Source organism: Mobula hypostoma, chromosome 6, assembly GCF_963921235.1.
Source record: "Mobula hypostoma chromosome 6, sMobHyp1.1, whole genome shotgun sequence".
In the NCBI taxonomy this organism is placed as follows: domain Eukaryota; kingdom Metazoa; phylum Chordata; class Chondrichthyes; order Myliobatiformes; family Myliobatidae; genus Mobula; species Mobula hypostoma.
In genome coordinates this window covers 25,828,970-25,856,220 of record NC_086102.1, presented here as the reverse complement: position 1 = coordinate 25,856,220, position 27,251 = coordinate 25,828,970, and the positions used below count along the sequence as shown (strand labels likewise).

The window sequence follows — 27,251 nt, the reverse complement described above, 5'->3', positions numbered from 1 at the left end:
CATAACATTTAGTCTGATGGCCAAAAAGCTCAATTCATTAGACCACAGAACCTTCTTCCAGCTGACTTCAGAGTCTCCCGCATGTCTTCTGGCAAACACTAGCCGAGATTCCATGGGAGGTTTTTTCAACAGTGGTTTTCTCTTTGCCACTCTTTCATAAAGCTGTGACTGGTGAAACACCCAGGAAGTTGTTGTATGCACAGTCGCTCCTATCTCAGCCTCTAAAGCTTATAACTCCTCCAAAGCTGTCATGGGTTTCTCGGTGGCCTACCTCACTAGAACCCTTCTTGCAAAGTCACTCAGTTTTTGAGAATGGCCTGTTCTAGGCAGATTTATAGCTGTGCCATATTCTTTCCATTTCTTGATGATTGATTTAACTGTACTCCAAGGGATATTCAGCGACTTGGAATTTTTCTTGTATCCATCTCCTGACTTCTGCTTTTTGATAGCCTTTGTCGTAGAGTTGCTTTCAGTTTTCTTTTATCTTCATGCTGTAGTTTTTGTCAGGATACTGACTCACCAGTATTTGGACCTTCCAGATACAGGTGTATTTTTACTATAGTCAATAAAAACACCTTGACTGCACATGTTGATCTCCATTTAACTAATTATGTGACGTCTAAAACCAATTGGCTGCACCAGCGATGATATGGTGCTTCGTATTGAAGAGAGTGAACACTTATGCAATCAATTATTTTGTTTTTTATATTTGTAATCAATTTAGATCATTTGCAGAGATTTTATTTCACTTTGACATGAAAGTCTTTTTCTGTTGATCAGTGTCACAAAAGCCATATTAAATCCATTGTGCTTCAACGATGTAAAACAACAAAAACATGAAAACATTCGGGGGTGGGAGTACTTTTTATAGGCACTGTATGTCACAGCGTTGTACATCAAAGTAACCATCTGGATAGATCTGTCGATTAATATTTACTCATTTCAGTCAGTTGTGTTTCCCATCTATTGGGTTGGAGTGACATCAGTGCTGGAATTGGCCCTCTGGTAAATTACCACAATAAGAATTCTCAGTATATGGAGTTTATTGGGGTGTTGTATTAGAGCCTTTAATAACACAGAGATTGTATGTAGAATAAGCTGATTAAGTCACTGGATAGTTTATAAAACATACTTAGAAGCAGGAATGGATCATTCATAAAACCATAAGACATAGCAGCAGAATTAGTCCATTCTGCCCATCAAGTCTGTTCTGCCATTCTATTGTGACTGATTTATACCCCTCTCGATCCCATTACCCTGCCTTCTCCCCATAACATTTGATGCCCTGATTAACCAAGAACCTATCATCCTCCACTTTAAATATACTCAGTGACTTGGCCTCCAAGGCCATCAGTGGCAATGAATTCCACAGATAAACTATTCTCTGGCTAAAGAATTTCCTCCTCATCCCTGTTCTAAATATACATCCTTCTATTCTGAGGTTGTGCCCTCTAGTCCTATACTCACCCACTTTGGAAAACATCCTCTCCACACTCATGACCACCACTGGACCCTTTCCAGCACATCTTTTCTTAGATAAGGGATCCAAAACTGTTCACAATACTCCAAGCCAATCCCTTTGTCATGTATCACCATTTCATAAAATCATGGTTATTCTGATATAAATCTGAACTTTATGTTCCTATCTACCTGTGGTAATTTTTTATCTCTTTATTATCAAATCTCTATCTACCTATGTCTTAAAAATTATTCAAAGATTCTGCTTCCACTTCCCTTTGAGTAAAAGCATTCCAAAGGCCCTCGTCCCTGGGGCCTGATGCATCTGTCCCAGATTATTGAGAGAGGCGATTGCCTTGAGAGCAATCTTTGTATCTTCTTTTATGTACAGGTGAGGTTCCAGGGGTCTGGATAATGGCCAGATTTGTCCTTGTCTAAGAAGGACAATAATGGAAAAACAGGATATTATAGTCTGCTGAGCCTTACTTCAATGTCTGGGAAGTTATTGGAGAAGATTTTTAAGGGTAGCATCCACTCACATCTGGAAATGAATGGACTTATTAGGGAGAGTTAACATGCCTTTACAAGAGGAAGGACATATCTTGGAAATGTGGTTGAGTTATCTAAGTGTAGAGCAGTGAATGTTGTTTTGATGAACTTTAGTAAAACATTCAACGTGGTCCTTCATGATAGGCTGATCCATAAGATTAATTCACATTGGTTCTTGGTAAATTAGTTTCAAAGTTGGCTTGGCTATAGAAGCCAATGGGTAGTGATGAAGGGATGCTAATCTGACTTGAGGTCTACGACCAGTGGTGTTCACAGAGATGTTTAGGATTCTTGGGAGTATTGATGTATGTACATCGAAATCTTGGGATACATGTTCATAGCTTCTCAAAAGTGACAACACAAGTAGGTAGGGTGTTAAAGAAGGCATATGGTATACTTTAAACACAAGAGATTCTGCAGATGCTGGAAATCCAGAGCAACACACACAAAATGCTGGAAGAACAGAGTTACTTGGTACACATAGTATATGGTAAACTTGCCTTCATCAGTTGTGGCAGTGTGTGTATAAGTTAGGAAGTCATGTCGCAGCTGTATAAAACTTTGGAGTGTTGTGTATAGTTCTGGATACCACATTTCAGAAAGGAAATGGAGGCTTTAAAGAGTGTGCAGAAGAGGTTCACCAGGATGTTACCCGGATTAGAGAATATTAGCTACAAGGAGAGTTGAGCAAGTTGAGTGTTGAGGGTTTTATTTATTTATAAATACAGCGCAGAACAGGCCCTTTCAGCCCAATGAGCTGCACCACCCAGCAACCGCCCTATCTAACCGTAGCCTGATCAAAGGACAACTTACAGTGACCATTTAACCGACTGACCGGTATGTCTTTGTAAACTGGGAGGAAACCGGAGCAAGTGGAGGAGCCCCACGTGCTCACAGGAAGGATATACAAACTTCTGATGCCCTGAGCTGCAATAGCATCTCGCTAACTGCTGTGCTACCGAGGGGCCCTCGTGGCTTAAGGGTGATCTGATTATGAGAAGGGTAGATAGTCAGAATCTTTCTCCCAGCATGGAAATATCAAATATTAAAGACGTAACTTTAAGATGAGAGGAGGAAAGTTTAAAGGAGGTGTGTGGGACAAGTTACGACACAGGGAGTGATGGGTGCCTGGAATGTATGGTATGGGAGGTGATAAGAGCACAATGAACATTTAAGAGGCATTTGGACAGACACAGGAACCGTCTGGAGATTCAGTGAATATAGACCCTGTATTTGCAGATGAGATTAGTTTAAAGTGTCATCATAGTTGGCACAAACACTGTGGGTTGAAGGGCCTTTTCAATGTTCTATGAATCATCACCCTTTTATGGAAAAAAATCTTCAATTGTTTTCCGTGGATGACCCCTAGTTCTATATTCAATCACAAGAAGAAACGTCTTCTTCACAACCATGCACTCAAATCACCTCAGAACCTTATGTTTCGATCACACCATTTTACTCTCCTAAACACTGGGAACAAGCCTAGACTCTCTTAAGCCAACACATCTATTCCAGGTAATAGTCTAGTAAAGGTCTGAACTGAGGTAACATCCCTCCTTAAACAAAACAAAGCTCTCCACAGCATGTTAAAATTGAACCATTGCCAGTGCCCTATGTAATCAAAGCATAACTTTCATACCTTTGTCCTGAATTCCCTGACAATAAATACTAATGTTCTGTTCACTTTCCTAATTACTCATTGCACCTGAGTGCTATTCTTTCAGAAGCAAAGACACCTGGATCTCCAGACCCTCAGAGCTCTACACTCTCTCATCATTTAGATAATGTGCTTTTTCATTTTTTTCATGCCAAAATATACAGTTTCACATTTTCCAATATTATATTCCATTTGCTATAATTTGCTCATTTTTTTTTAATTCATCTGTTTCGTTTTGTCGTTCTCCTCACAATTTGTGCTCCCACCACTCTTTGTGGCTTCAGCAAATTGAGCAACCACACTTCGGTTCATTCATTCAACTTAACTTGTACAGTTAGAAAAAAGTTCCCAGAAACATGTCATTTATTATTAATCATTTTCTCCCATCACCTCCCCACCTCCCCTTTGCTGATGGTTTTCACTCTGACAGGGTTCACTTGGCCAGTCTTGCCCAAGCCACCTTTCAGGTCTAAGCAACAATGAGTGCGGTCCACGCAGACGTTTTTGCAATTTCCCATACATTTAGCGGGGAATTTTATACTCAGTGGCCACTTCATTAGGTACCTTCCGTACTTAATAAAGTGGCCACTGAGTGTACGGTCATGGTCTTCAGCTGCAGTCGCACATCCACTTCAAAGTTTGATGTGCTGTGCATTTCGAGATGCTCTTCAGCACACCACTGTTGTAATGAGTGGTTATTTGAGTTACTGTTGCCTTCCTCTCAGCTTGAACCAATCTGGCCATTCTCCTCTGACCTCTCTCACTAACAAGGCATTTGCCCCCACAGAATAGCTGCTCACTGGATTTTGTTTTGTTTATCACACCATTTTCTCTAAATTCTAGAGACATGAAAATGCGTGAAAATCCCAGGAGATCAGCAGTTTCTGAGACACTCAAGCCGCCCCAGTCAAAGTCACTTAGATCACACTTCTCCCCCATTCTGATGTTTGGTCTGAACAAACTGAACCTCATTTGAGGTAATGTTTGCATACATTTATGCCATGAATTGCTGCCACATGATTGGCTGATTAGATGTTTGCAGTAGCGAGCAAGTGTTTAGGTGTACCTAATAAAGTGGCCATTGAGTGTAGCTGTGTGACATGACTGAAAAAAGGGTTTAACCAGAAAAGCAGTTCAGTCAGCAAATGTGAAAAAATATTTCTCTCCACTTGAGTGATTTGCTTCTGGATGATTGTTTCCTGTTGCTTTCTGTCAAGACTTTACTTCTGGTAAATTCAAGAATGGAATGGGATCATTAGAGTATGTCATTTTGATCTTGTCTGATAGTGTAAAGCAAGCAGTTCTGATTTGGTCATCTGTTTGCATGTCTCCCAACTCCCATTTCTTTTGAAGATAATGATCCAAAGTTAAAACAAACCACCTCTTACCCTTGTGCTATGCCACAAATTTTCTTCTGCACTTGAACCCTGCCTGAAGCCAGATGGTTTTCACACTGTCCTGTTCTGAAGCAGACCCATCAGTTGTGTTGAATCCTGGCCAATGACTATCACCCCCATTTGGTCATAACACATTATAGCTGGCTTTCTCCCCACCCAAGGTACATTCAGGCAGTCACACTTGCATGATGCAGCTGAAGTTGTTGGATACTAGTCAATGGCCAATCTTTCTTTTAATTTAGATTAGATTAGATTATGAGGACACGCAGTCCTCTTTTATTGTCATTTAGTAATGCATGCATTAAGAAATGATACAATATTCTTCCGGTGTGATATCACAAAACACAGGACAGTCCAAGACTGAAAAACTAACAAAAACCATATAATTATAACATATAGTTACAACAGTGCAACAAATCCATAATTTGATGAAGAGCAGGCCATGGCACAGTAAAACAGTTCAAAGTCTCTCAAAAGTCTCACATCTCACGCAGACGGGAGAAGGAAGAAAGCTCTCCCTGCCATGCCCGACCACAGTCCGACTCTGAGTAGTCCGAAAACTTCGAGCTCCGATCAGCCCTCCGACACCGAGTACCGAGCACCATCTCTGCCGAACGCTTCGACCCCAGCCTCGGTCGCCAGCAGCAGGCAAAGCCGGGGATTTTGGGGCCTTCCCTCCAGAGATTCTCGATCGCACAGTAGCAGCGGCAGCGAACCGGGCATTTCAGAAGTTTCTCCAGATGTTCCTCTGTGCTTCTCATGTCTGTCTCCATCAAATCAGAATTGTGCACAGCATCCTACTTACAAATACAATATCATTTCACCGGAGAGCTGCGCGTGCTGCCTTTTCACGTTTTTTGACCATTTACAGCTCCCTTTTTACCACACAAAGAATGAAGCCAATTAAGACCATAAGATATAGGAGCAGAAATAGGCCATCTGCTCCAGTATTTCATCATGGCTGATCCATTTCCCTCAGCCCCAATCTCCTGCCTTCTTTTTGTATCCCTTCATGCCCTGACTAATCAAGAATCTGTCAGCCTCTGCCTTAAATATATCCAATGATTTGGCCCCCACAGCTGCCTGTGGCAACAAATTCCACAAATTCAATGCTCTCTGGATAAGGACATTCCTCCTCATCCCTGTTCTAAATGGACGTACCTCTTTTCTGAGGCTGTGTCTCCTGATCTTAGACTCCACTGTCATAGGAAATATCCTCTCCTAATCCACTCTATCAAGGGCTCTCAACATTCAATAGGTTTCAATGAGATCCCCCTCATTCTTTTGAATTCCAGTGAGTGCAGGCCCAGAGCTATCAAACGTTCCTCATATGATAAGCCTTTCAATCCTAGAATCATTTTGTGAACCTCCTTTGAACTCTGTCCAATATCAACACGTCCTTTTTTAAATAGGGGGCTCAAATCTGCTGACAGTACTCCAATGAGGCCTCACCAGTGCCTTATAAAGCCTCAGCATTGCTTTTATATTCTAGACATTTCAAAATGAATGCTAACATTGCATTTGCATTCCACACTGCTGACTCAACCTGTAAATTAACATTTAGGGATACCTGCACAAGGACTCTCAGATTTTTTAATTTTCTTTCCATTTAGAAAATAGTCTACTTTTTTATCCCTTCTACCATTAACACAGCACAGGGAATAGCATGGTTGCACAAAAAGATCTGCGTGAACACGGTGGGCCCATTTCTATAAGAGCAAGGATCCGAGTGGGCATCGTGCTGGTCTGAATGGACTTAGCTATCCTTTAAGGACAGTCTCTGGTGCAGTAAATGTAGGAGAGGGGCAGAGATTGGAGCAATTAAATCTGCCATTAACTAATTGGGCAAGGCTCTGTAAGAAAAGTCCGGCTTGCTTATTGAAAGTAGATTATCTCATTTTATGTAGCTCATAATGAATAAATATTACATAAATTAGAAGGTTAAAGGGTGCCAAGAAATGATGTTTTCCCCCTTTTAATTTGTATGGAAGCTGTCTGGAAAGGTTCAGGGTGAAATTGAAATATCTTTAGTGATTGAGAGAGAACTCTACAGATTGTTACAGTATCTGATGATTAGTCCAGACAGTGCTCAGAGAGCATATCAAGCTATTGACCCTTAATTTCCTAACAGAGTTTCTTGGCCTGTGTGGTTATTGGTTTATACAGACAATTTTATTGGATTTTTGGCATAGTTTTCCTTTCACTTCCTGGGCAGAGGCAGCATTGTATCACATCCCTAATTGAGTATATTGTATTATGGGGATGCTTTTTTAAAAAGCAATGTTCTTCTTATAATTAGCAATCTACAAATATGTCATCACCTTTATACTTGCTTCTGACATTCTAAGCATTCGTCTCCATTCCATACTCTATTTTTCCAGCGTTAAATCCACTAACCTGCTGCTTAGTTTACTCTCAGACAACAACCAGTGGATTAAAATATTAATCCATCTGGCAATGCTTTGGTCACAAACTGAGCCCCTAGTAGAAAGCAAAAACATCTGCCCCCAGCTGGTAAGTGAAGCTTCATTTCCAGCCATTAAAGTCAAACGCTTCGTTTCATGGTCCCTGCCCCTGAACTGTTTGAGCATCAACTGTTCTTCAGTCTGCAGAAGCTTCCACTCATGTTTAGGAACGGGCTTTTTGAACAAAAGTTGGACTGCTGAATGTCTTAGTAAACAATTAATCAAACTTACTTGTGCAATTAAAATATTTGCAAGTTAATTGCTGTTTTATTTCAAGCAACACACATAAAAGTTGCTGGTGACCGCAGCGGGCCAGGAAGCATCTCTAGGAAGAGGTACAGTCGACGTTTTGGGCCGAGACCCTTCGTCAAGACTAACTGAAAGAAGAGCTAGTAAGAGATTTGAAAGTGGGAGGGGAAGGTTTTATGTCCCCTTGATTTGTTGCGGAATGGTAATATACACTTAGTGGTCACTTTACTTAGTACCTCCTGTACCTAATAAAGTGGCCTCTCGGTGTATGTTCATGGTCTTCTGCTGCTGCAGCCCATCCACTTCAACGTTCAACATGTTGTGCATTCAGAGACGTTCTCCTGCACATCATAGTTGTAACACGTGGTTATTTGAGTTTCTGTCACCTTCCTGTTAGCTTAAACCAGTCTGGTCATTCTCCTCTGACCTCTCTCATTAACAAGGCAGAACTGCCTCTCACTGGATACTTTTTACACACAAAATGCTGGAGGAACTCAGCAGGCCAGGCAGCTTCTATGGAAAAGAGTAAACAGTTGATGTTTTGTGTTGAGACACTTCTGATGAATTCCTCTAGCTGAGTTCTTCCAGACTATTGTGTTACTTTGATTTCCAGCATCTGTAGATTTTGTCTTGTATTGGATATTTTTTTTTATTTATCACATCATTCTCTGTGAACTCTAGACCACCGTTTTGCTTGAAAATCGCAGGAGATCATCAGTTTCTGAAATACTCAAACCACTCCATCTGGCACCACAACCTTTCCACAGTCAAAGGTACTTAAATCACATTTCTTCCTCATTCTGATGTTTGAAAAACTGAACCTCTTAACTATGTCTGCATGTTTTTATGCATCGAGTTGCTGCCACATGATTGGCTGATTGGATATTTGCATGAACGTGCAGGTGCACCTATTGAAGAGGCCACTGATAATCTGAATGTTCTTTAGACAACTGCTTTGCCATAGTAACTAACAATGATATCATTATTAAGCATTTATTATGTTTAAAATCATCTAAGATCCCACCCCTTTCCCTCTCTGATGTTCTTTGGCCTTGCACCCTTAGACTTCCAGCCTCCTGCAGTCCCCATTTTTGTTTGGACCACCGGTGATACCATAACTCTTTATAAAATAACTGAGTTCAAAGACTAGAAATAGCTTGTTCAGGGTGAGAGGACCACATGGATAAAAGTGTGGAGTCTGTGTGGCAGGGTTCACTCTGATGTGACCACACTTACTGGACGGCATGATAGCATAAATTGTTAGTGCAATTGCTTTACAGCACCAGTGATCACTGATGGGGTTTTTGATCCTTGCTGCTGTGTGTAAGGAATTCGTACATTCTCCAGTGTCTGTGTGGGTTTCCTCTGGGTACTCTGGTTTCCACCCACATTCCAAATGGTTAGGGTTAGTGAATTGCAGGCATGCTATGTTAGCACTGGTAGTTATGACAATATCTGAGGGCTGCGCCCAGCATAATCCTTGGAATATGTTGCTCATTGATGCAAATGATGCATTTCTCTGTATATTTCAATGTACATATGACAAATAAAGCTAATGTTTAAATTTAATTTTTAAATCTTTTTGTCTCTCTTTGCTCCATGTGTTGTTGGCAAGCCAGTTGCAGATGAACTAGAGTGAATTTCTGAGTGATGTGACGTGGGGAATGTAAATCAGCACCAGATCTACTCTACAAAATCTGCTGTGCTGCCGACTGTACGTGACCGCTGGCCAACCAGTAAGGTCAACACTTCAGTTCAGATTAATTAAGGACGGACAATAAACGCAGATGTAACCTTCATCCCATGAATGAATGTACAACATTGACTTGTATCCAGTTGGAGCTGAGCTGCAGACCCTGAGAGCAAGTGGTTTCCAACAGTCTTGAACTACGCCATTGGTGGGAGGGAAGGCATCAAACAATCCGAACCCTGACACTCAGTGAGGAGAGTGTAGTTTGTGAGTCAGATCCCGAACCTGCTGTGAGGCTTTCTCTACAACTTCTCCGCTCTCGATACTGTATATCTGCTTCTCTTCCTTCTCATTCTCTCTCTCTTCACCACCCGACTCACGGCCTTCTTTTTCCTCTTTGCCACCCCACACCATCTGCATGTACATCATTGGTTCTTGCCCATACAATGGAAAATGTTTCTTGCACCTGATGCAACACACACACAATGCTGGAGGAATTCAGCAGGCCAGGCGGCATCCGTGGGAAAGGGTAAACAGTTGACTTTTCGGGTGCAGACCCTTCATCTCTTACCTCTTCTAGCTTGCCTGGGATGGCTTGCATATGGTTTACTGAGATTGAGAAGGCCAAAGAAACCTGAAATAGCCTCATTGGTATTCATCCTTAACATCTGGTTAGTGGTTAGGGTTTGAGTATAACAGGAAGGAGCAGTTACGTATTGCTATATTTCAATATTAGAAAGTTCTTGGGAACCATTTACTTGCAGATTCTTTCTTCCTTAGATCATGAGCAATAAACCATCAAATGCATGAGATTAGGTGAAATCAGCAGGACGACTGGGTACTTACCATTTATTATTAACAACATTAAGGATGCGCATTTTGTGTGTGATATGTTCCTTTAATGTGTCTTGCCCAAAAGCAGTCAAATTTAAATTCCTGATTCTTACAGAGGACTTTCCTTTGATAAACTGCCACCTATTGTATTTCAAATGATGGATGAATTTCTCCATAGTTCAAATGGCTGGCAGTTTTTGTTTTTCTAATTTTTTTCTTTTAAAATATACACAGAGAATTGCATGTATGAAGTATTTCAGCAGCATCTCCAGATTACACAGATTTCCTATGCCTTTGTTCAGGGTGATTTAGTGTTTCATAACCACCGGGGTGGGATGTTGTAACATCCAATGCATCAGGACTACTCATTCATAATGGTGCTGGAGGTGATTTATATTATTTTGTGAGACGTTCACAGCGTTTTACTGGTGTTTTGAGGATTTCACCCTTTTGGAGTTTAGTAGTATGATAGGGTCAGAGAGGGGCTTTGGTGGGGTCTGAGAAAATGTTAACAATGCTTCGGACTGCAGGAATTTGTTTCCAGACGGACATGATTATCTCGTGAAAGGTTACATCCCGTGATTTTCAACCGTTGTGAACTCATACCATGGAGTCTTGCAGAACCACAGAGTCATAGAAAAGTACAGCACACAAACAGGCCCTTCGGCCTATCTAGTCCATGCCAAACCATTTAAACTGTCTATTCTCATCAACCTGCAACCTTAGGATGCAGTGATCATAACATGATTGAGTTCACTGTGAAATTAGAAAAAGAGAAGCTGAAATCTGATATGTCGGTGTTTCAGTGGAGTAAAGGAAACTACAGTGGCATGAGAGAGGAACTGGCCAAAGTTGACTGGAAAGAGACACTGGTGGGAAAGACGGCAGAGCAGCAGTGGCTGGAGTTTATGCGAGAAATGAGGAATGTGCAAGACAGGTATATTCCAAAAAAGAAGAAATTTTCGAGTGGAAAAAGGATGCAACCATGGTTGACGAGAAGTCAAAGCCAAAGTTAAAGCTAAGGAGAGGGCATACAAGAAAGCAAAAATTAGTGGGAAGACAGAGGATTGGGAAGTCTTTAAAACCTTACAAAAGGAAACCAAGAAGGTCATTAAGAGAGAAAAGATTAACTATGAAAGGAAGCTAGCAAATAATATCAAAGAGGATACTAAAAGCTTTTTCAAGTATATAAAGAGTAAAAGACAGGTGAGAGTAGATATAGGACCGATAGAAAATGATACTGGAGAAATTGTAATGGGAGATGAGGAGATGGCAGAGGAACTGAACAAGTATTTTGCATCAGTCTTCACTGAGGAAGACAGCAGGATACCAGACACTCAAGGGTGGCAGGGAAGAGAAGTGTGCGCAGTCACAATTACGACAGAGAAAGTACTCAGGAAGCTGAATAGGCTAAAGGTCGATAAATCTCCTGGACCAGATGGAATGCACCCTCGTGTTCTGAAGGAAGTAGCTGTGGAGATTGCGGAGGCATTAGCGATGATCTTTCAAAAGTCGATAGATTCTGGCATGGTTCCAGAGGACTGGAAGGTTGCAAATGTCACTCCGCTATTTAAGAAGGGGACAAGGAAGCAAAAAGGAAATTATAGATCTGTTAGCTTGACGTCGGTGGTTGGGAAGTTGTTGGAGTCGATTGTCAAGGATGAGGTTACAGAGTACCTGGAGGCATATGACAAGATAGGCAGAACTCAGCATGGATTCCTTAAAGGAAAATCCTGCCTGACAAACCTATTACAATTTTTTGAGTAAATTACCAGTAGGCTAGACAAGGGAGATGCAGTGGATGTTGTATATTTGGATTTTCAGAAGGCCTTTGACAAGGTGCCACACATGAGGCTGCTTAACAAGATAAGAGCCCATGGAATTACAGGAAAGTTACATACGTGGATAGAGCGTTGGCTGATTGGCAGGAAACAGAGAGTGGGAATAAAGGGATCCTATTTTGGTTGGCTGTCAGTTACCAGTGGTGTTCCACAGGGGTCCGTGTAGGGGCTGCTTCTTTTTACATTGTACATCAACGATTTGGATTATGGAATAGAGGGCTTTGTGGCTAAGTTTGCTGACAATACGAAGATAGGTGGAGGGGCCGGTAGTGCTGAGGAAATGGAGAGTCTGCAGAGAGACTTGGATAGATTGGAAGAATGGGCAGAGAAGTGGCAAATGAAGTACAATGTTGAAAAGTGTATGGTTATGCACTTTGGCAGAAAAAAATAAACGGGCAGACTATTATTTAAATAGAGAAAGAATTCAAAGTTCTGAGATGCAACGGGACTTGGGAGTCCTCGTACAGGATTCCCTTAAAGTTAACCTCCAGGTTGAGTCGGTAGTGAAGAAGGCGAATGCAATGTTGGCATTCATTTCTAGAAGAATAGAGTATAGGAGCAGGGATATGATGTTGAGGCTCTATAAGGCGCTGGTGAGACCTCACTTGGAGTACTGTGGGCAGTTTTGGTCTCCTTATTTAAGAAAGGATGTGCTGACGTTGGAGAGGGTACAGAGAAGATTCACTAGAATGATTCCGGGAATGAGAGGGTTAACATATGAGGAATGTTTGTCCGCTCTTGGACTGTATTCCTTGGAGTTTAGAAGAATGAGAGGAGACCTCATAGAAACATTTCAAATGTTAAAAGGCATGGACAGAGTGGATGTGACAAAGTTGTTTCCCATGATGGGGGAGTCTAGTACGAGAGGGCATGACTTCAGGATTGAAGGGCACCCTTTCAGAACAGAAATGTGAAAAAAAATTTTTAGTCAGTGAGTGGTGAATCTATGGAATTTGTTGCCACGGGCAGCAGTGGAGGCCAAGTCATTGGGTGTCTTTAAGGCAGAGATTGATAGGTATCTAAGTAGCCAGGGCATCAAAGGTTATGGTGAGAAGGCGGGGCAGTGGGACTAAATAGGATAAAATGGATCAGCTCATGATAAAATGGCGGAGCAGACTCAATGGGCCGAATGGCCTACTTCTGCTCCTTTGTCTTATGGTCTTATGGTCTTATGTGTAAAGTAGGGGCAGTTTAAATTATTACTTATGATATTAAACCAATCTATACAGTATGTGTTCTGTTCAAGGAAAACTAGCAAAGATAGTTGATGCAATGTAAATTAATTCCCTATCCTAAGAAAGCAGAAAATACACAGCTGCTTCTGGTTCATCTATAGTAGCCAATGAAGATAAATGCTAAGAATGGAACTATAGTCCTGCTCTTTCTTCAATTAAAACATGCCTGATACTTAGTTTAAGTTCTACATTCCTGTTTAAATCTACATCCCTTCATTTCCCACCCTCCAAATCATTTAAAGCCCAATTCAAAATTCAAAGTACATTTATTATCAAATTATGTATACTATATACAACCTTGAGATTCATCTCCTTACAGGCAGCCACAAAGCAAAGAAACCCAATAGAACCCATTAAAAAAAGAGCATCAAACACCCAATGTGTAAAATAAAATAAATCTTGCAAACAATAAAAATAAACAAATAACATTTGGAACTGAAGTTCACAAAAGTGAGTCTACAGTCATGAAGCCAGACTTCACTATAGTGGGTCCTGAATTCCATTAGTTGCAGGGCACAGTCTCAGTCCAGAGCAGAGCTGAGTAACCTCGAGGAGCAGTGATCTGAATACCAGTCTTTACCTTGCCTCCCTGACCGTGGCCTGCCCTTAAATTGGCCAAACCTTGGGTCATATCTCAATCTTGGATCCAGGCCCTACCTCCTTCATATGCTCTCTGGCCCAGAACCTACTGGCTCAATTTGGCCTGGCACTTAGCTCAATCAAATTACAGCTTGTTCCTCAGTCTTAAGCCTGGATCCTGCTGCCTTGACTCTGTCTCACCTTGGATTTACTGCTTCGAATCAACTCCAATCCCTCTCCAACAATAGTCAAACATTGGCTAGTTTCCTGCTCTCAGGCTCAGGTCCTGCCACCTCAATTTAGCCTGTACATGCCATACCACAACCATCCTGCATCTTCAACTCTTCAGTTCACACTGCAAAAATGTCAGGTCGTACAGGCGTTTCAAAAGCCCATCTCCAAAAAGAAAGTTACAGGCTATTGATTACAGTGATCATTTGAGAAAAAGTATCAGTAATAAGGTAGTTAGTAGTTGTGTTAGCTGCCAGCAAGTCGTCACTGTGATTCACCAGTGCCATATTAAACCAGAAACCAATTGGTCTCTGACTTGGACATACTCATTAACTGAGCATCTCTCTATCACTTAGGTAGACAAGTCCATAAGTTCACTATTCCCAGAATGATGAAATTCCTGTTCCAAATGCCCAGTACTTTACTTCAAGTCTGTGACTCCTGTTTTAGGCAATCCCGCCCAAAGAAATATCCTGCTCTTACCCTGTCAAACAGTATGAGAATATTGTATCATTCAATGAGATCTCCTCCTATTCTTCTAAACATTGTCTGCTTAGTTTCTCTGCACAAATTCACAGGCTAGCCTCATGAACTTTAGTTGCACTCTCTCTTTCGGAAGTATATCCTTTCCTTGCTAGAGAAACCAGATGCGTACATACAATTCCAGGTGCACTCTCACCATGATTCAATGGAATTGCAGTAAAAATCATTTATTCTTGTACTAAAATATTCTTGAAATGAAGGTCAAGATATCATTTGCTTTTATAATAGTTTGCTTTTATTGCATATTAACTATCAAAGACTTGGTATACAAAGAAACCCAGATCCCATTGAACACCAACAACTTCCAGTCTCACCCCACTTAAAAGTTAGTCTGCTGTTCATATTTATTTTCTACAGAAGTGATACCTGCTATATCTTTTTAAGATTCACTCAGCTTAACTAGTACACTTGCATTCTCCTCACATTGCCACCCAGTTTTGTATCAAGGCGGAAGTACTATAGTTGAACACATTAATTGTGAGCAAAATTGTCTGTAGAGACAAGATCCCTGTAGCATCCAACTCAACTCAGCCTTCAAACCTAGAAAGACTTGTAAATCCGTAGCCTCTAATTTCTCTGTCTTCTAAATCTTAATCCATATCAATATATTAATCCCAACCTATGTTCTCTAATTTTGTTTAATAGCCACTTACATGGCACCATATTGAAAGCATGTCAGAAGTCCAAATACATAACATCCTCTGGTTTATCGTTGTCTGCCCTGTTAGTGACGTCATCTAAAAAAACACTCAAGTTTGTCAAACTTGATTTCTCTTTTATAAATTCATCTTGACACAGCCCAATTGTATTATTATTTTCTTTGTCTCATATACCACTTCTCTAATAATGTTCAACAATTTTCCCCAACTCTGACAGCAAGCTAGCTGGTCATTTTCTCTCTCCTTCCTCTAGTAAGCAGTGGGGTTGCGTTAGCTGCCTTCGAGTATGAAGGGACCATCCTAAAATCTAAGGGATTTTGATAGATAACAAGATTTAAAGAGGCATTGTCAAGGTTCGGAAACAGAAATTTGTTTTGAGTTTCTGAAATTAATGTAATCCTTCTGATTTTGAATAAAATTTTACAATAACCACAAATTCACTCAAGGGTTACATTTGCATTAACTTAAATTGCTTCACTTTGAAGAAAGCTATTTACTTTAAAAAAAAAGCTGAAGTTATACCAACCCAGTTGTGCTAAAGTACAGACCCATTTTGCAGTTTTCTAGTTTGATTCTTATTTAATTGCTTATTCTTATTTCATATTTAAATTCTTATTTGAAGTTGATTATGAATATGCAGGTCTTGCCGATAAAAGCAGTTTTCATTACACGACTTTAAATGCCTTTCAGAAGTTAGTAGTGAGCCACCTTCCTGAAGTGCTAATCATTCTGTTGATGACACTGCGTAGGAAGCTCCAAAATTATGAATTCAGTGATGATGCTATTGAGTCACTTATAAGCATTGAAGACTCCACCCAGGAACATTCAAATCCTTGCCACTTCTTTCAGTTGGTGTTTAGAATCAGAATCAGGTTTATTATCTCTAACATATGTCATGATTTTTTTGTTTTGTGGCAGCGGTACAGTATAATACATAACAATTACTATAACTAATAAGGAAAATATATTTAAAAATAGTGCAAAAGGAGAGCAGATTAGTGAGGTAGTGTTGATGGGTTCATGGGTCATTCAGAAATCTGATGGCGGGGGAGAAAAAGCTGTTTCTAAAATGTTGCACGTGCACTTTCAGGCCTCCTGTACCTCCTTCAGCCAGTAGGAATGAGAAGAGAACATGTCTTGGACAGTGAGGGTCCTTCAAAATGGATGCTGCCTACTTAAGGCATCACCTTTTGAAGATGTCATTGAAGGGGGGAAGCTAGCGCCCATGATGGAGCTGGCTTGGTTTACAACTGTGTAATTCTATCCAATTCTATGCATTGACATCGCCATGGCAAGTGGTGATGCAAACAAGCCGAATGCTTACCACCATACATCCGCAAAAACCTGCTAGTGTTCAGGGTTGAGGTTTATTAATTTATCATCTGAGGGGGATGGTCAAATCTGTGGGATAATGCCCCAAAATTAGGTACCAGCTCCTGGACATATGCGAGGAAGCGCATGCGAGCTGGGAGCGAGTTTGCTGTGAATGAGTTCAGTGCTGGGTGGTCCGTCTGGTTTTGTTCTTACTGTGTTTCAAGTAGTGGTTTTGATAGAACTGCACCATTTAAGAAGGCAATTAAGGTGCAACCACACTGTTGTGGGTCTGGAGTCACATATAGAGGATTTCCTTCCCCTTAGGTTGTTACTGAACCAGATCAGTTTTTAACAACAATCCAGTAATTTCATGGTCACCATTCTAAGAGTGGCCTTGTTTTAAACTCCAGATTATTTAATTTATCTTCAGTTGTTGTGACAATATTTCAACTCCCACCACTGGATAGTTAATCTAGTATTCTAGATTTCCGGAACTCAAACACTTGCTGCATTTTGCAACTTGCAGGCCTTTGTTCTCATTATTGTCTTTGGTCTGTCTCCTACATATCTCCATGTTGACTTCACTGTTTTTCTTTAATTTTCATATGTGAGACAGATGTAAAGATCTGCAGATCTCTTGTTTCCAGAATGTAAAATATCATTGCTCCAAAAATAAAAGCAGACTGTTCTCTGGCTTACAGTCTAAATGGAGAGCACTTTTACATTATAGGTTCCAGCTCATTCTTGTGTAAGCCTTATAAGGTATGTGTATAAGTGTGGGAAAGGATATTTGGACACCATTACAAACAGCCCACAACCACTGCTGAGTTTCCAACTAAAGAAGATGAGTTTAAATTGACCTTTTCACTTTACTATAACTTAATGGATTAATTAAAACAACAGTCAGCATTTCGTCTCGTCAGTAGGTACTTCCTCAGTGGTGAGACTGTGGAGAGCCTCATAGCTCACCTGCAGGATGGAAGGTGGTAACAGACATGAGCGTGGTGTTTTGTCTGCGTCCCGACTGCAGCTGCCCTGAGCATCAGCAGTAAGGAAATAACAGCAAACACAGCTGCTGGAATGCAAATAGTGGCAGAAGTAGTTGACAAAGTGATCAGTAACTCAGCTGGAACCACCCACTCTAACCTGTACTTCACCTTTGCAAGCCAGTTGTTTCACAGTAATACCACAGCCCAGAATTCACTCCTTGGAGCTCAATATTTGCTTGAATTTTATGAATTGAAAACAACAGTGACTTTTTGCATGGATAGAAATATATATTAAATTATGATAATGTAAGCAAGGCTACATAAAGCAGAAACATGTAATTTTGTCCAACCAGTTTATACCAATGTACAAACGTTTGTATATATTCAAGGATCTTTTTCCCCTTTTTTCCTGCCTAATGATAGTGTGGTAGTTAGCACAATGCTTTACAGTACAGGCAACCAGGGTTCAATTCCTGCCACTTTCTGTAAGGAGTTTGCATGGGTTTACTCCGGGTGCTCTGGTTTCCTCCCACAGTCCAAAGACATACCAGTTGGTAGAGTTATTGATCATTGTAAATTGTCCCGTGATTAGGCTCAGATTAAATCGGGGGATTGCTGGGCGGTGTGGTTTGAAGGGCCTATTCTGAACTGTACCTCAATAAAATAAAAGAATAAAATGAATGTAACAGTCTTTCCCTCTATCCCTCATACGATAGCCTGGCATCCTCTTAAATACAATTCAATTCAGTTGCTCCCTGTGATAGGAAGCTCCACATACCCACCAATCTTTGCCTAAAAGTGAATTCCCTATCAAATTTATACGCCACTATCATATGTTGGTGGCTTCTAATTACGTTTCTCCCACAAATTGAAATATTCCATCTATACCCAATCAGTTGAAACACTTTACTATGGCTCAATGAAAATCTTAAAGGGAAAGAGAGCCATGTGGTTATATTTTTGGATATGTATTCCCTTGTGTTTCTGGTAACATCCTTGTAAATTTTCTTTAGAATGACATCCCCATTTCTATATTGTTTTCATAACATAGTGGGCAGAATTCTACCCCGTACTCAGAATGATCTAATCAAGATTAAAATGGCTTTGCATTACTCACCTACTTTTAACTTCCTTTCACTGTGAATAGCTTGTCTTTGCTCAGACTCTCTGCTTTCTTCGTAAGGCCAAATAGTAGTCCATAAGATCATAAGATTATAGAAGCAAAATAAAGCTATTCAGCCCATCAGGTCCACTCTGCCTTTCAATCACAGTTGATCTATTTTCCCTCTTAGCCCTTCTCTATTTAGCTTTTGATGTCCTTACCAATTAAGCATCTTTCAAAAATCCATTCTAAAGATACCCATCCTGTAGATATCCAATCACTAACAAGGGAAGGTCTGCAGATGCTGGAAATCCAAGCAACACACACAAAATGCCGGGAACTCAACAGGGCAGTCATCATCTTTGGAAAAGAGTACAGTTGATGTTTCAAACCGCGACCCTTCAGCAGTCCTAAATGGTCTCGGCCCAAAATGTTGACTGTATTCTTTTCCATAGGTGCTCCCTGGCTTGTTGAGTTCCCAGCATTTTGTGTGTGCATCCTGTTACTGTTACCAATTCTCTCCATTACCTCTTCAAGACATTATTATTTTGGTCAAGGATGATTTGCCTTTGTGATATCATGCATGATTATGCATGATTAAAATGTCTCCTTTCAAGTTCTTCTATTCTTTCCTTTATATTTCCCACCATCACTAAATTGACTATAATCCCCTAAGCATGTTCTACATTAGCATAACTATTCCACATTCCTGTTCCAATACCATATCCCTTCATTCCCACCACCATGTAAAGCTCAGTTGGTCTCTGATCTGAAGATACCCAACAAATGAACCTCTCTCTGTATCTCTTGAATAGACTATTCCTAAGATTCACAATTCCCAGGCTGAGAAAACTCTTGTTCTGAATGGCTAGTCACTTGTTTCAAAGCTGTGACACCTGGTTCTGGGCGCTCCTGCCCAAAGAAATATCCTGTATTCACCTTGTGAAACCCACGAAAATACTGTATTTTTCAATGAGATCATTTCCATTTTGTTCATCCATGTACCTATATGGGAGTCTCTTAAATGTCCCTAATATATCTGCCCCTTTCCACATACCAGTCCCTCTGTCTATTAAAAAAAATACCTTTGACTCCACCCTCCCAACCTCATGCCTCCTTCGAAACACCTTAAGGTTGTTCTCAGGGTATTAGACGCTGGCTGGCCATTCTATCTATATCTTTTATCATCTTGTAAATTTCTATCAAGTCACCTCTCTACTTCCTTCTCTCCAAGGAGAAAAGTGCTAGTTGACTCAACCTGTCCTATCTATCAATTACTTGGACAAAGAAATCATGTATGATGCTCACACTCCAAAAGCTGAATCTGAATTTGGATTTTGAGGAAAATACATAAAGGTTTTGTTTAGAAATAAACTAAGTGAGCTGGTGAGGATATGGCAGGTGATGTATAACATGTAAAAATAGAAAAGTAAAATGCTTAAAAATGGTGAGACGGCAATGCATTGGAGATCAGTGAGACTTGAACGTCCTTGGACACAAATGAGCGAAAATTAACATGCAGATATGACAAGTAGTGATTGATATGCTCACCTTTATTGCAAGAGGATTGGAGTTCAAGACTAATAATTGTTTACTACCCTGCTGAGACAGCACCAGCAATATTATACATACTTCTGGCTTCCTAATTGAAGAAAAGAAAGATTACACTTGAGAGAGATGGAGTGCAACTGCAGTTCATAAAGTTCGGCAGGGAATAGAAGTACCTGCATGATAGATTAATTAGTGCTTGAGTTCTTGTGTAGTGACTGTAAGCTTTCAGTAGCTGGTCCATGACTTAAGCACTTAATGGTTAACTGGTTATGATGTTACCCATTCGCTGATTATTGTCTAAGCATTTGATTGCTGTTTGAGTACCTTATGCACACAAGTGAATGGGTTCAAGCTTGAGAAAGACTACCTGTGTTTGATGATATTTAGAACGGCAATCGAAATAAAAAGGCTGTAACTTTATACCATTGTCCCTATGATATGCTACATTGACCCCCAATGATCATCTCATGGGATTTGTGGGGAAGGAAAAAGGTAATTGGGCTGACAGTGATAAATCTCAAAGTATAACAAAGGCAAGGTTGGGGAATAAAAATTTGCACCATGAACTTACACAATTTTAACAAACTTCTGTTATACCATGCTGTATTTTTGAGGGGTTTAATGTCCGCAGCAAGTTTGAGTGGGAAAAAACCAACATAAATGAACCAGAGCAACACACACAAATGCTGGGGGATCCTAGCAGGCCAGGCAGCATCTATGGAAAAGAGTACAGTCAACGTTTCGGGCGGAGACCCTTTAGCAGGAGTGAATGAACTAGAGGTGGTGCTGAAAGAGTAATTTTGGCTTTCAACATCCTTGGCCATTAGCCGCTGGACAATGAGTCCAGTTCTTTAGTAAAGATTAAAATAGCTAATAAGGTAAATGGCTAACAGTTCCACCACTGGATTCCTTGCCAATGTAATGTTAAATAAAGACACAAAATCTCAGGAATGAACTAAATTTGATTTTTTAGTGCAAAACTGTATTTGTTTACTCATCCTTCCATCTTCTGCATTTAGAAATCAGAAAATCTATTTAGCACATTCTGCTTTAATTGCTCTTGTTTGAGGAGGAGGAAGGTGACTGGGACATTACTATGATGACAAAGACCAAAACCAGCTCACACGTCAGTGAGTGTCGTTGTGATCACCTAGCAGCTTTCCTACTCTTTGCCTCAAAGAAACAAGGAATATTGTCTCCCTCTCTTTTATGCTGAATTCTTTGGTACTGTGCATGCTGAGGGGTGCCAATAGAAGAACAGATTCCCAACACATGGAAGCATATTCACTGACCATGGAAGTAGACTCCTTAACTCCAATGGTCTATACTGACCAAGACTTCAATCGAAGCTAGTCTGATTTGAAACAAGTTGTGAATCTTAGTTGCTCATTTGAAGTTGCTCAGCTTTTGGCAGGCTATTTATTTTTATGCAAGAAAGATCTTCTAATAAAATAAGCATATTAATTCTCCATTTAAGTTGACTGCCAATGAATAGATGGGCACAGAATTAATTGTGGCCTGGAGCCAAGCACACAACAGCCTGAGTTGCGCATTCCCATTGGCCTCAGTACATTTGTCGGCCTTTGATTCAGATAGTGAATTTAAGGACTCTTATGTCACCACATCAAGAAGCCTTTGATTGAGAAACAATAAAACAGAAAAATAATAGATATAAATGTTGGTAAAGGAACAAAAAGCGAAGCTTGCTGCAAGAAATATAATGGGCGTCCGACTTCCCAATATTTTGAGCAAAGAAATAAAATTAATACAATAAAATTGCAGCAGAAACACTATTAAAACAAACTACCCTGGTTTAAAACTAAGGAGCAGTAAAAGAATTGATAATATCTCAATACCAATTCTCAGTATGTGCATAGGGGTGGAAAATGAAGTGATAACAAATAGTGCTGTAGATAACGCAAGAATGCATCTGATGCCTTTGCCGCAACATACTCATGTGAAGATAGATTTTCTGCATTCGTTATATTGAAATCCAAATGCTGAAACAAGCTGAATTTGAAACTAAGTCTAAAGCTTTCTTCATTCCAATCAGATATTCTGGCTTTGAAGTTATTGAAACAACACGAGCCATCTTATGAGGTGAATTGCTCAATATACAATTTATTTGGTTTATATCTGCAAGTAATTTTCCTTCGTGTGGGCCAAGTTATGTACATTGCACATGATGCTGTCACTTAATCAGTAAGATCAGAAGGACGTTCGCTGATTGCACAAAGTGCAATGGCATTCGTGACTCCTCAGATAATGAAGCAGTCCTTAACCAAATGCAGCAAGACCTGGACAACATCCAGGCCAAGTAACATTTGCATTACACAATGTGGATATCCAACAAGAGAAAATCCAGCTATTACCTACTGTCGTTCAGTGGTATTGCCTTTACTGAATCCCCCACTATCAATATCCTGGGAAATAGCATGGACCAGAAACTGAACTGAGAAGCCATATGGACAATATGACTACTAGAGCAGGTCAGAGGCTTGGAATCCTGCAGTGAGCAACTCAGCTCCTAACTCCCCAAAAATTGTCCGCCATCTACATAGCTCAAGTCAGGAGTGTGATGGAATACTCTCCTCATTCCTGGTTGATGAAATACTCTTCTCTTAATTGTTTGAGTGCAACTTCAAGAACACCCAAGAAGCTTCACACCACACCAGGCGTAGCAGCCTGCTTGATTCAATTCAATTCAATTTATTTGTCATTCAGACGTACGTGAATACAGCCAAACGAGACAGCGTCACTGTGGGGTCAAGGTACAAGACATAGTACCAACAATCAGACACAGTACAGCACACACAGGAACACAATCACAGAATAAAAGAGCCCCTACACCCAACTTGCTCCCCCCCACCCCGGCATCGCAGCTTGAGGCTCAGTCCTTACACATGCAAGTCAACCAACCCGTATAAAATATCAGTACAATTCTTCACAGAATATGCATGTATATAGTCCAGTCCCCCCAGCCCACTGATATCATCTGTCGACCAGCCCCAATGCCTGCTAGGCAACACTGTGGCTTAAGGCCCAGTCTTTGCATATACAGGCACATATAGAATATTAGTGAAAACACAACCACACAAATATATATGTATATAGTCCAGAGCCCCCAGTCCATTTGAAATCTTCAGTCGACCACAACTATGCTACACCGCCTCGGTGGAGTGGGGAATAGGCAACCCATTCACTCACTCCACCACTGATGCACTAAAGCTGCAGCTTGTACCATCTTCAGGACATAACGTAGCAACTCACCAAAACCCCTTAGATCGCACCTTCCAAACCCATAACACCTACTATATAGAAGCACGAAGGCAGCAAAAGCATGGGAACACCACCATCCTGACTTGGAAATATATCACTGTTGCTTGGTCAATGTCACTGAACTGTCTCCCTATCAGCATGGTGGGTATACCCACATCTCAAGGGCCACAGTGGTTCATGAATACAGCTCATTATCACCCTCTCGAGGGAAGTTAGGGGTGGGCAATTAAATACTTGTTTAGCCTGCAAGGTCCAGATTCCCTAAATGAATACTTATTATTTAAATTTTATACTTTTGTCTATTAGTTCACCAATGACAGAAATGGAAAATTGATCATTGTACATAAAATTAATAAAGTAATTAATGATAATTCAATAAATCTATTACAATATATAGAACATAAAAATTAAGGAATAGAGGTTAATAGGAAAGATATTTATTGAGAACATTATTTGACCCATTGGAATATTACTTAATGCATGGTTACTTAAGTTACTGAAAACTTCCTTCAGCTTGAAGAGGCTGGTCATTCGCCTCTGACCTTCCTCATTAACAAGGTGATTTTGCCCACAGAACTGCCACTCACTGGAATTTCTTTTCAGTTTTTTGCACCATACTCTGCAAACTCTAGGGACTGTTGTACATGAAAATCCCAGGAGATCAGTAGTTTCTGAAATACTCAAACCACCCTGTCTGGCACCAACAATCATTCCAGTCAAAGTCAGTTAAACATTTCTTCCCTATTCTGATGTTTGGTCTGAACAACAAATGAACCTCTTGACCATGTCAGCATGCTTTTATGCATTGAGTTGCTGCCACATGATTGGCTGACTGGATATTTGCATTAACGAGTAGGTGAACCAGTGGACCTAAAAAAGTGGCTACTGAATGTACATGATGTGAAATTTGATTTGCAACAGCAGTACAGTGCAAGGATATAAAATTATTATAAACTATAAAAGAAATAAATAGTGCAAAAATAAGGGGGTCGTGTTCATGGTCCATTCAGAAATCTGATGGTGGAGGGGAAGACGTCGTTCCTAAACTTTCGAGTATGGGTCTTCAGATTTATCTATCTCCACTCTGGTGGTAGTATCAAGAAGAGGGCATGTCCCAGATGTTGAAACATAGAAACATAGAAAACTTACAGCACAATACAGGCCGTTTGGCCCACAAAGTTGTGCCGAACACGTCCCTACCTTAGAAATTACTAGGCTTACCCATAGCCCTCTATTTTTCTAAGCCCCATGTACCTATCCAAAAGTCTCGTAAAAGACTCTATCGTATCCGCTTCCACCACTGTTGCCGGCAGCCCATTCAACGCACTGACCACTCTCTGCATAAAAAACTTACCCCTGACATCTCCTCTGTACCTATTCCCTCAAACTGGTGTCCTCTTGTGGCAACCATTTCAGCCCTGGGAAAAAGCCTCTGACTATCCACATGATCAATGCCTCTCATCATCTTATGCACCTCTATCAGGTCACCTCTCATCCTCCGTCGCTCCAAGGAGAAAAGGCCGAGTTCACTCAACCTGTTTTCATAAGGCATGCTCCCCAATCCAGGCAGCATCCTTGTAAATCTCCTCTGCACCCTTTCTATGGTTTCCACATCCCTCCTGTAATGAGGCGACCAGAACTGAGCACAGTACTCCAAGTGGGATCTGATCAGGGTCCCATGTAGCTGCAACATTTTCTCTCGGCTCCTAAATTCAATTCCACAATTGATGAAGGCCAGTACACCGTATGCCTTCTTAACCCCAGAGTCAACCTGCACAGTTGCTTTGAGTGTCCTATGGACTCGGACCCCAAGATCCCTCTGATCCTCCACACTGCCAAGAGTCTTTGTATAAACACTATATGAGAGTCCTTAATATTGGATGCCACTTTCTTGTGGCACTGCCCCTTGAAGCTGTCCTTTATGATAGGAAGGACTGTGCCCGTGATGAAGCTGGCTGACTCCACAATCCTCTGCAGCCTCTTTCAATCTTCTGCATTGGCACTTCCATTGGAAGCTGTAATGCAACCTATAACGATGCTCTCCACTGAGCATCTACAGAAATTTTCAAGAGTCATTGGTGACATACCAAATCTCCACAAGCTCCTAACCTAGTAGAGCTGCTGGCGTGCCTTCATTGTGATTGCATCAACATGTTAGGCCAGGACAGAACCTCAGAAATATTGATACCCAGGAGCTCGAAGCTGCTCACCATTTCTACCACTTACTGTCACTGAGGACTGGCGTGTGTTCCCTGACTTCCCTTTTGTGAAGTCCACAATCAGTCCCTTGGTCTTGCTGGCAGTGAGTGTGAGGTTGTTGTTGTTACACCATTCAGCCAACCAATCTATCTCACTCCTACAGGCCTCCTCGTTGCCATGTGAGATTTTACCAGCAATAGTGGTATTATAAGTTGCATTTGAGCCATCGTGAGTGTAGACAGAGCAGAGCAGTAGGCTGAGCATGCGTCCTTGAGGTGCACCTGTGTTGATTGTCAGTGTGGAAATATTATTACTGATCGATACTGACTGAGGTCTCCCGGTGAGGAAATCAAGGATGCAGTTGCCGAGGAAGGCACAGAGTCACAGGTTTAGAAGCTTGGTGATTAATACTGAGGTGTTGAGTATCCAGCCGTAATTCCTTACAAGTAGCCTGATGTATGTTTTGCTGTTGTCTAGGTGCTCCAAAGCAGAGTGGCGAGCCAGCGGGATTGCATACACTGTGAGACCTATTGGGGCAGTGGGTCCAGGTCCTTTCTCAAGCTGGAGTTAATTCTACCTTTAATCAACCTTTCAAAGCAATTCATTACAATGGATGAGTGCTACCAGTCATTAAGGCAGCTCACCCTAGCCTTCTTGGGCACTGGTATGATTGCTCCTCTATTGAAGCAAGTGGGAACCTCAGGCCACAGCAGTGAGTGGTAACAGCATTCACTAAAATTGGAATGATACTGAGAAAATTAGCATGGCCCCTACATAAGACTGGTACGTACATTCAGGAAGCACTCACAAACACACTGCACAATCGACAAATTTCCCTTCACAAAAGCCGCACCTATTTCTGGCCACCCTGAATCGTTTTCCCACATTCTGGTGAGCAGAGTGTCGGGCAAGTTGTCAGTGAGCACGGCCCGAGACAAGTTCGAGCTGGTCATAGATAGTAATCAAACTATAGATTAAGAGTGAAACTGAGCAGAAGGCAAGTAAGAGGCTTTTGGTCATCGCCAGCAAGGACATGGTCGACCAAGGGGGAAAATTTCTGTGCTGCTTGACTCCATGACTCTAGAGCAAAAAAGACCTGATAGTGGCTCATGAAAACGTTTACAGTTTACAGGTGACTTCTGGATTTCATTCCCCGAACAAGAGCCATATCATGATTTTTCATTACAAGGTACTGCATCATTTGCTCAATTGTCAAACTGAAAAACATTCTGTGGTTTTTTTTTCCCACATAAATCCTATGAATGTGAATTTTATTCTACATTTCAAATTCTGATGTCATGATTTATGAGTTCCTTAAGCATTAAAGCAGGGGTTGCCTTTATGAAAATACCAGATTATAGGACAGGCAAGATACATTATAATAACTTTTCCAATCTCAAATTCCTGTGTGTTTAAAAAAATGCAAAACA

General features: G+C 40.9%; 1 protein-coding gene and 1 non-coding gene across 3 annotated transcripts in view; both read left to right on the top strand.

Moving 5' to 3' along the window:
- Window positions 1–27,251, top strand: part of runx1 (RUNX family transcription factor 1) — a 238,526-nt gene that overhangs the window by 58,422 nt on the left and 152,853 nt on the right. The window lies entirely within an intron of this gene.
- LOC134348811 (U6 spliceosomal RNA) lies at window positions 26,531–26,636 on the top strand. The gene has a single exon (XR_010018487.1). It is a non-coding gene; the product is annotated as a U6 spliceosomal RNA (small nuclear RNA).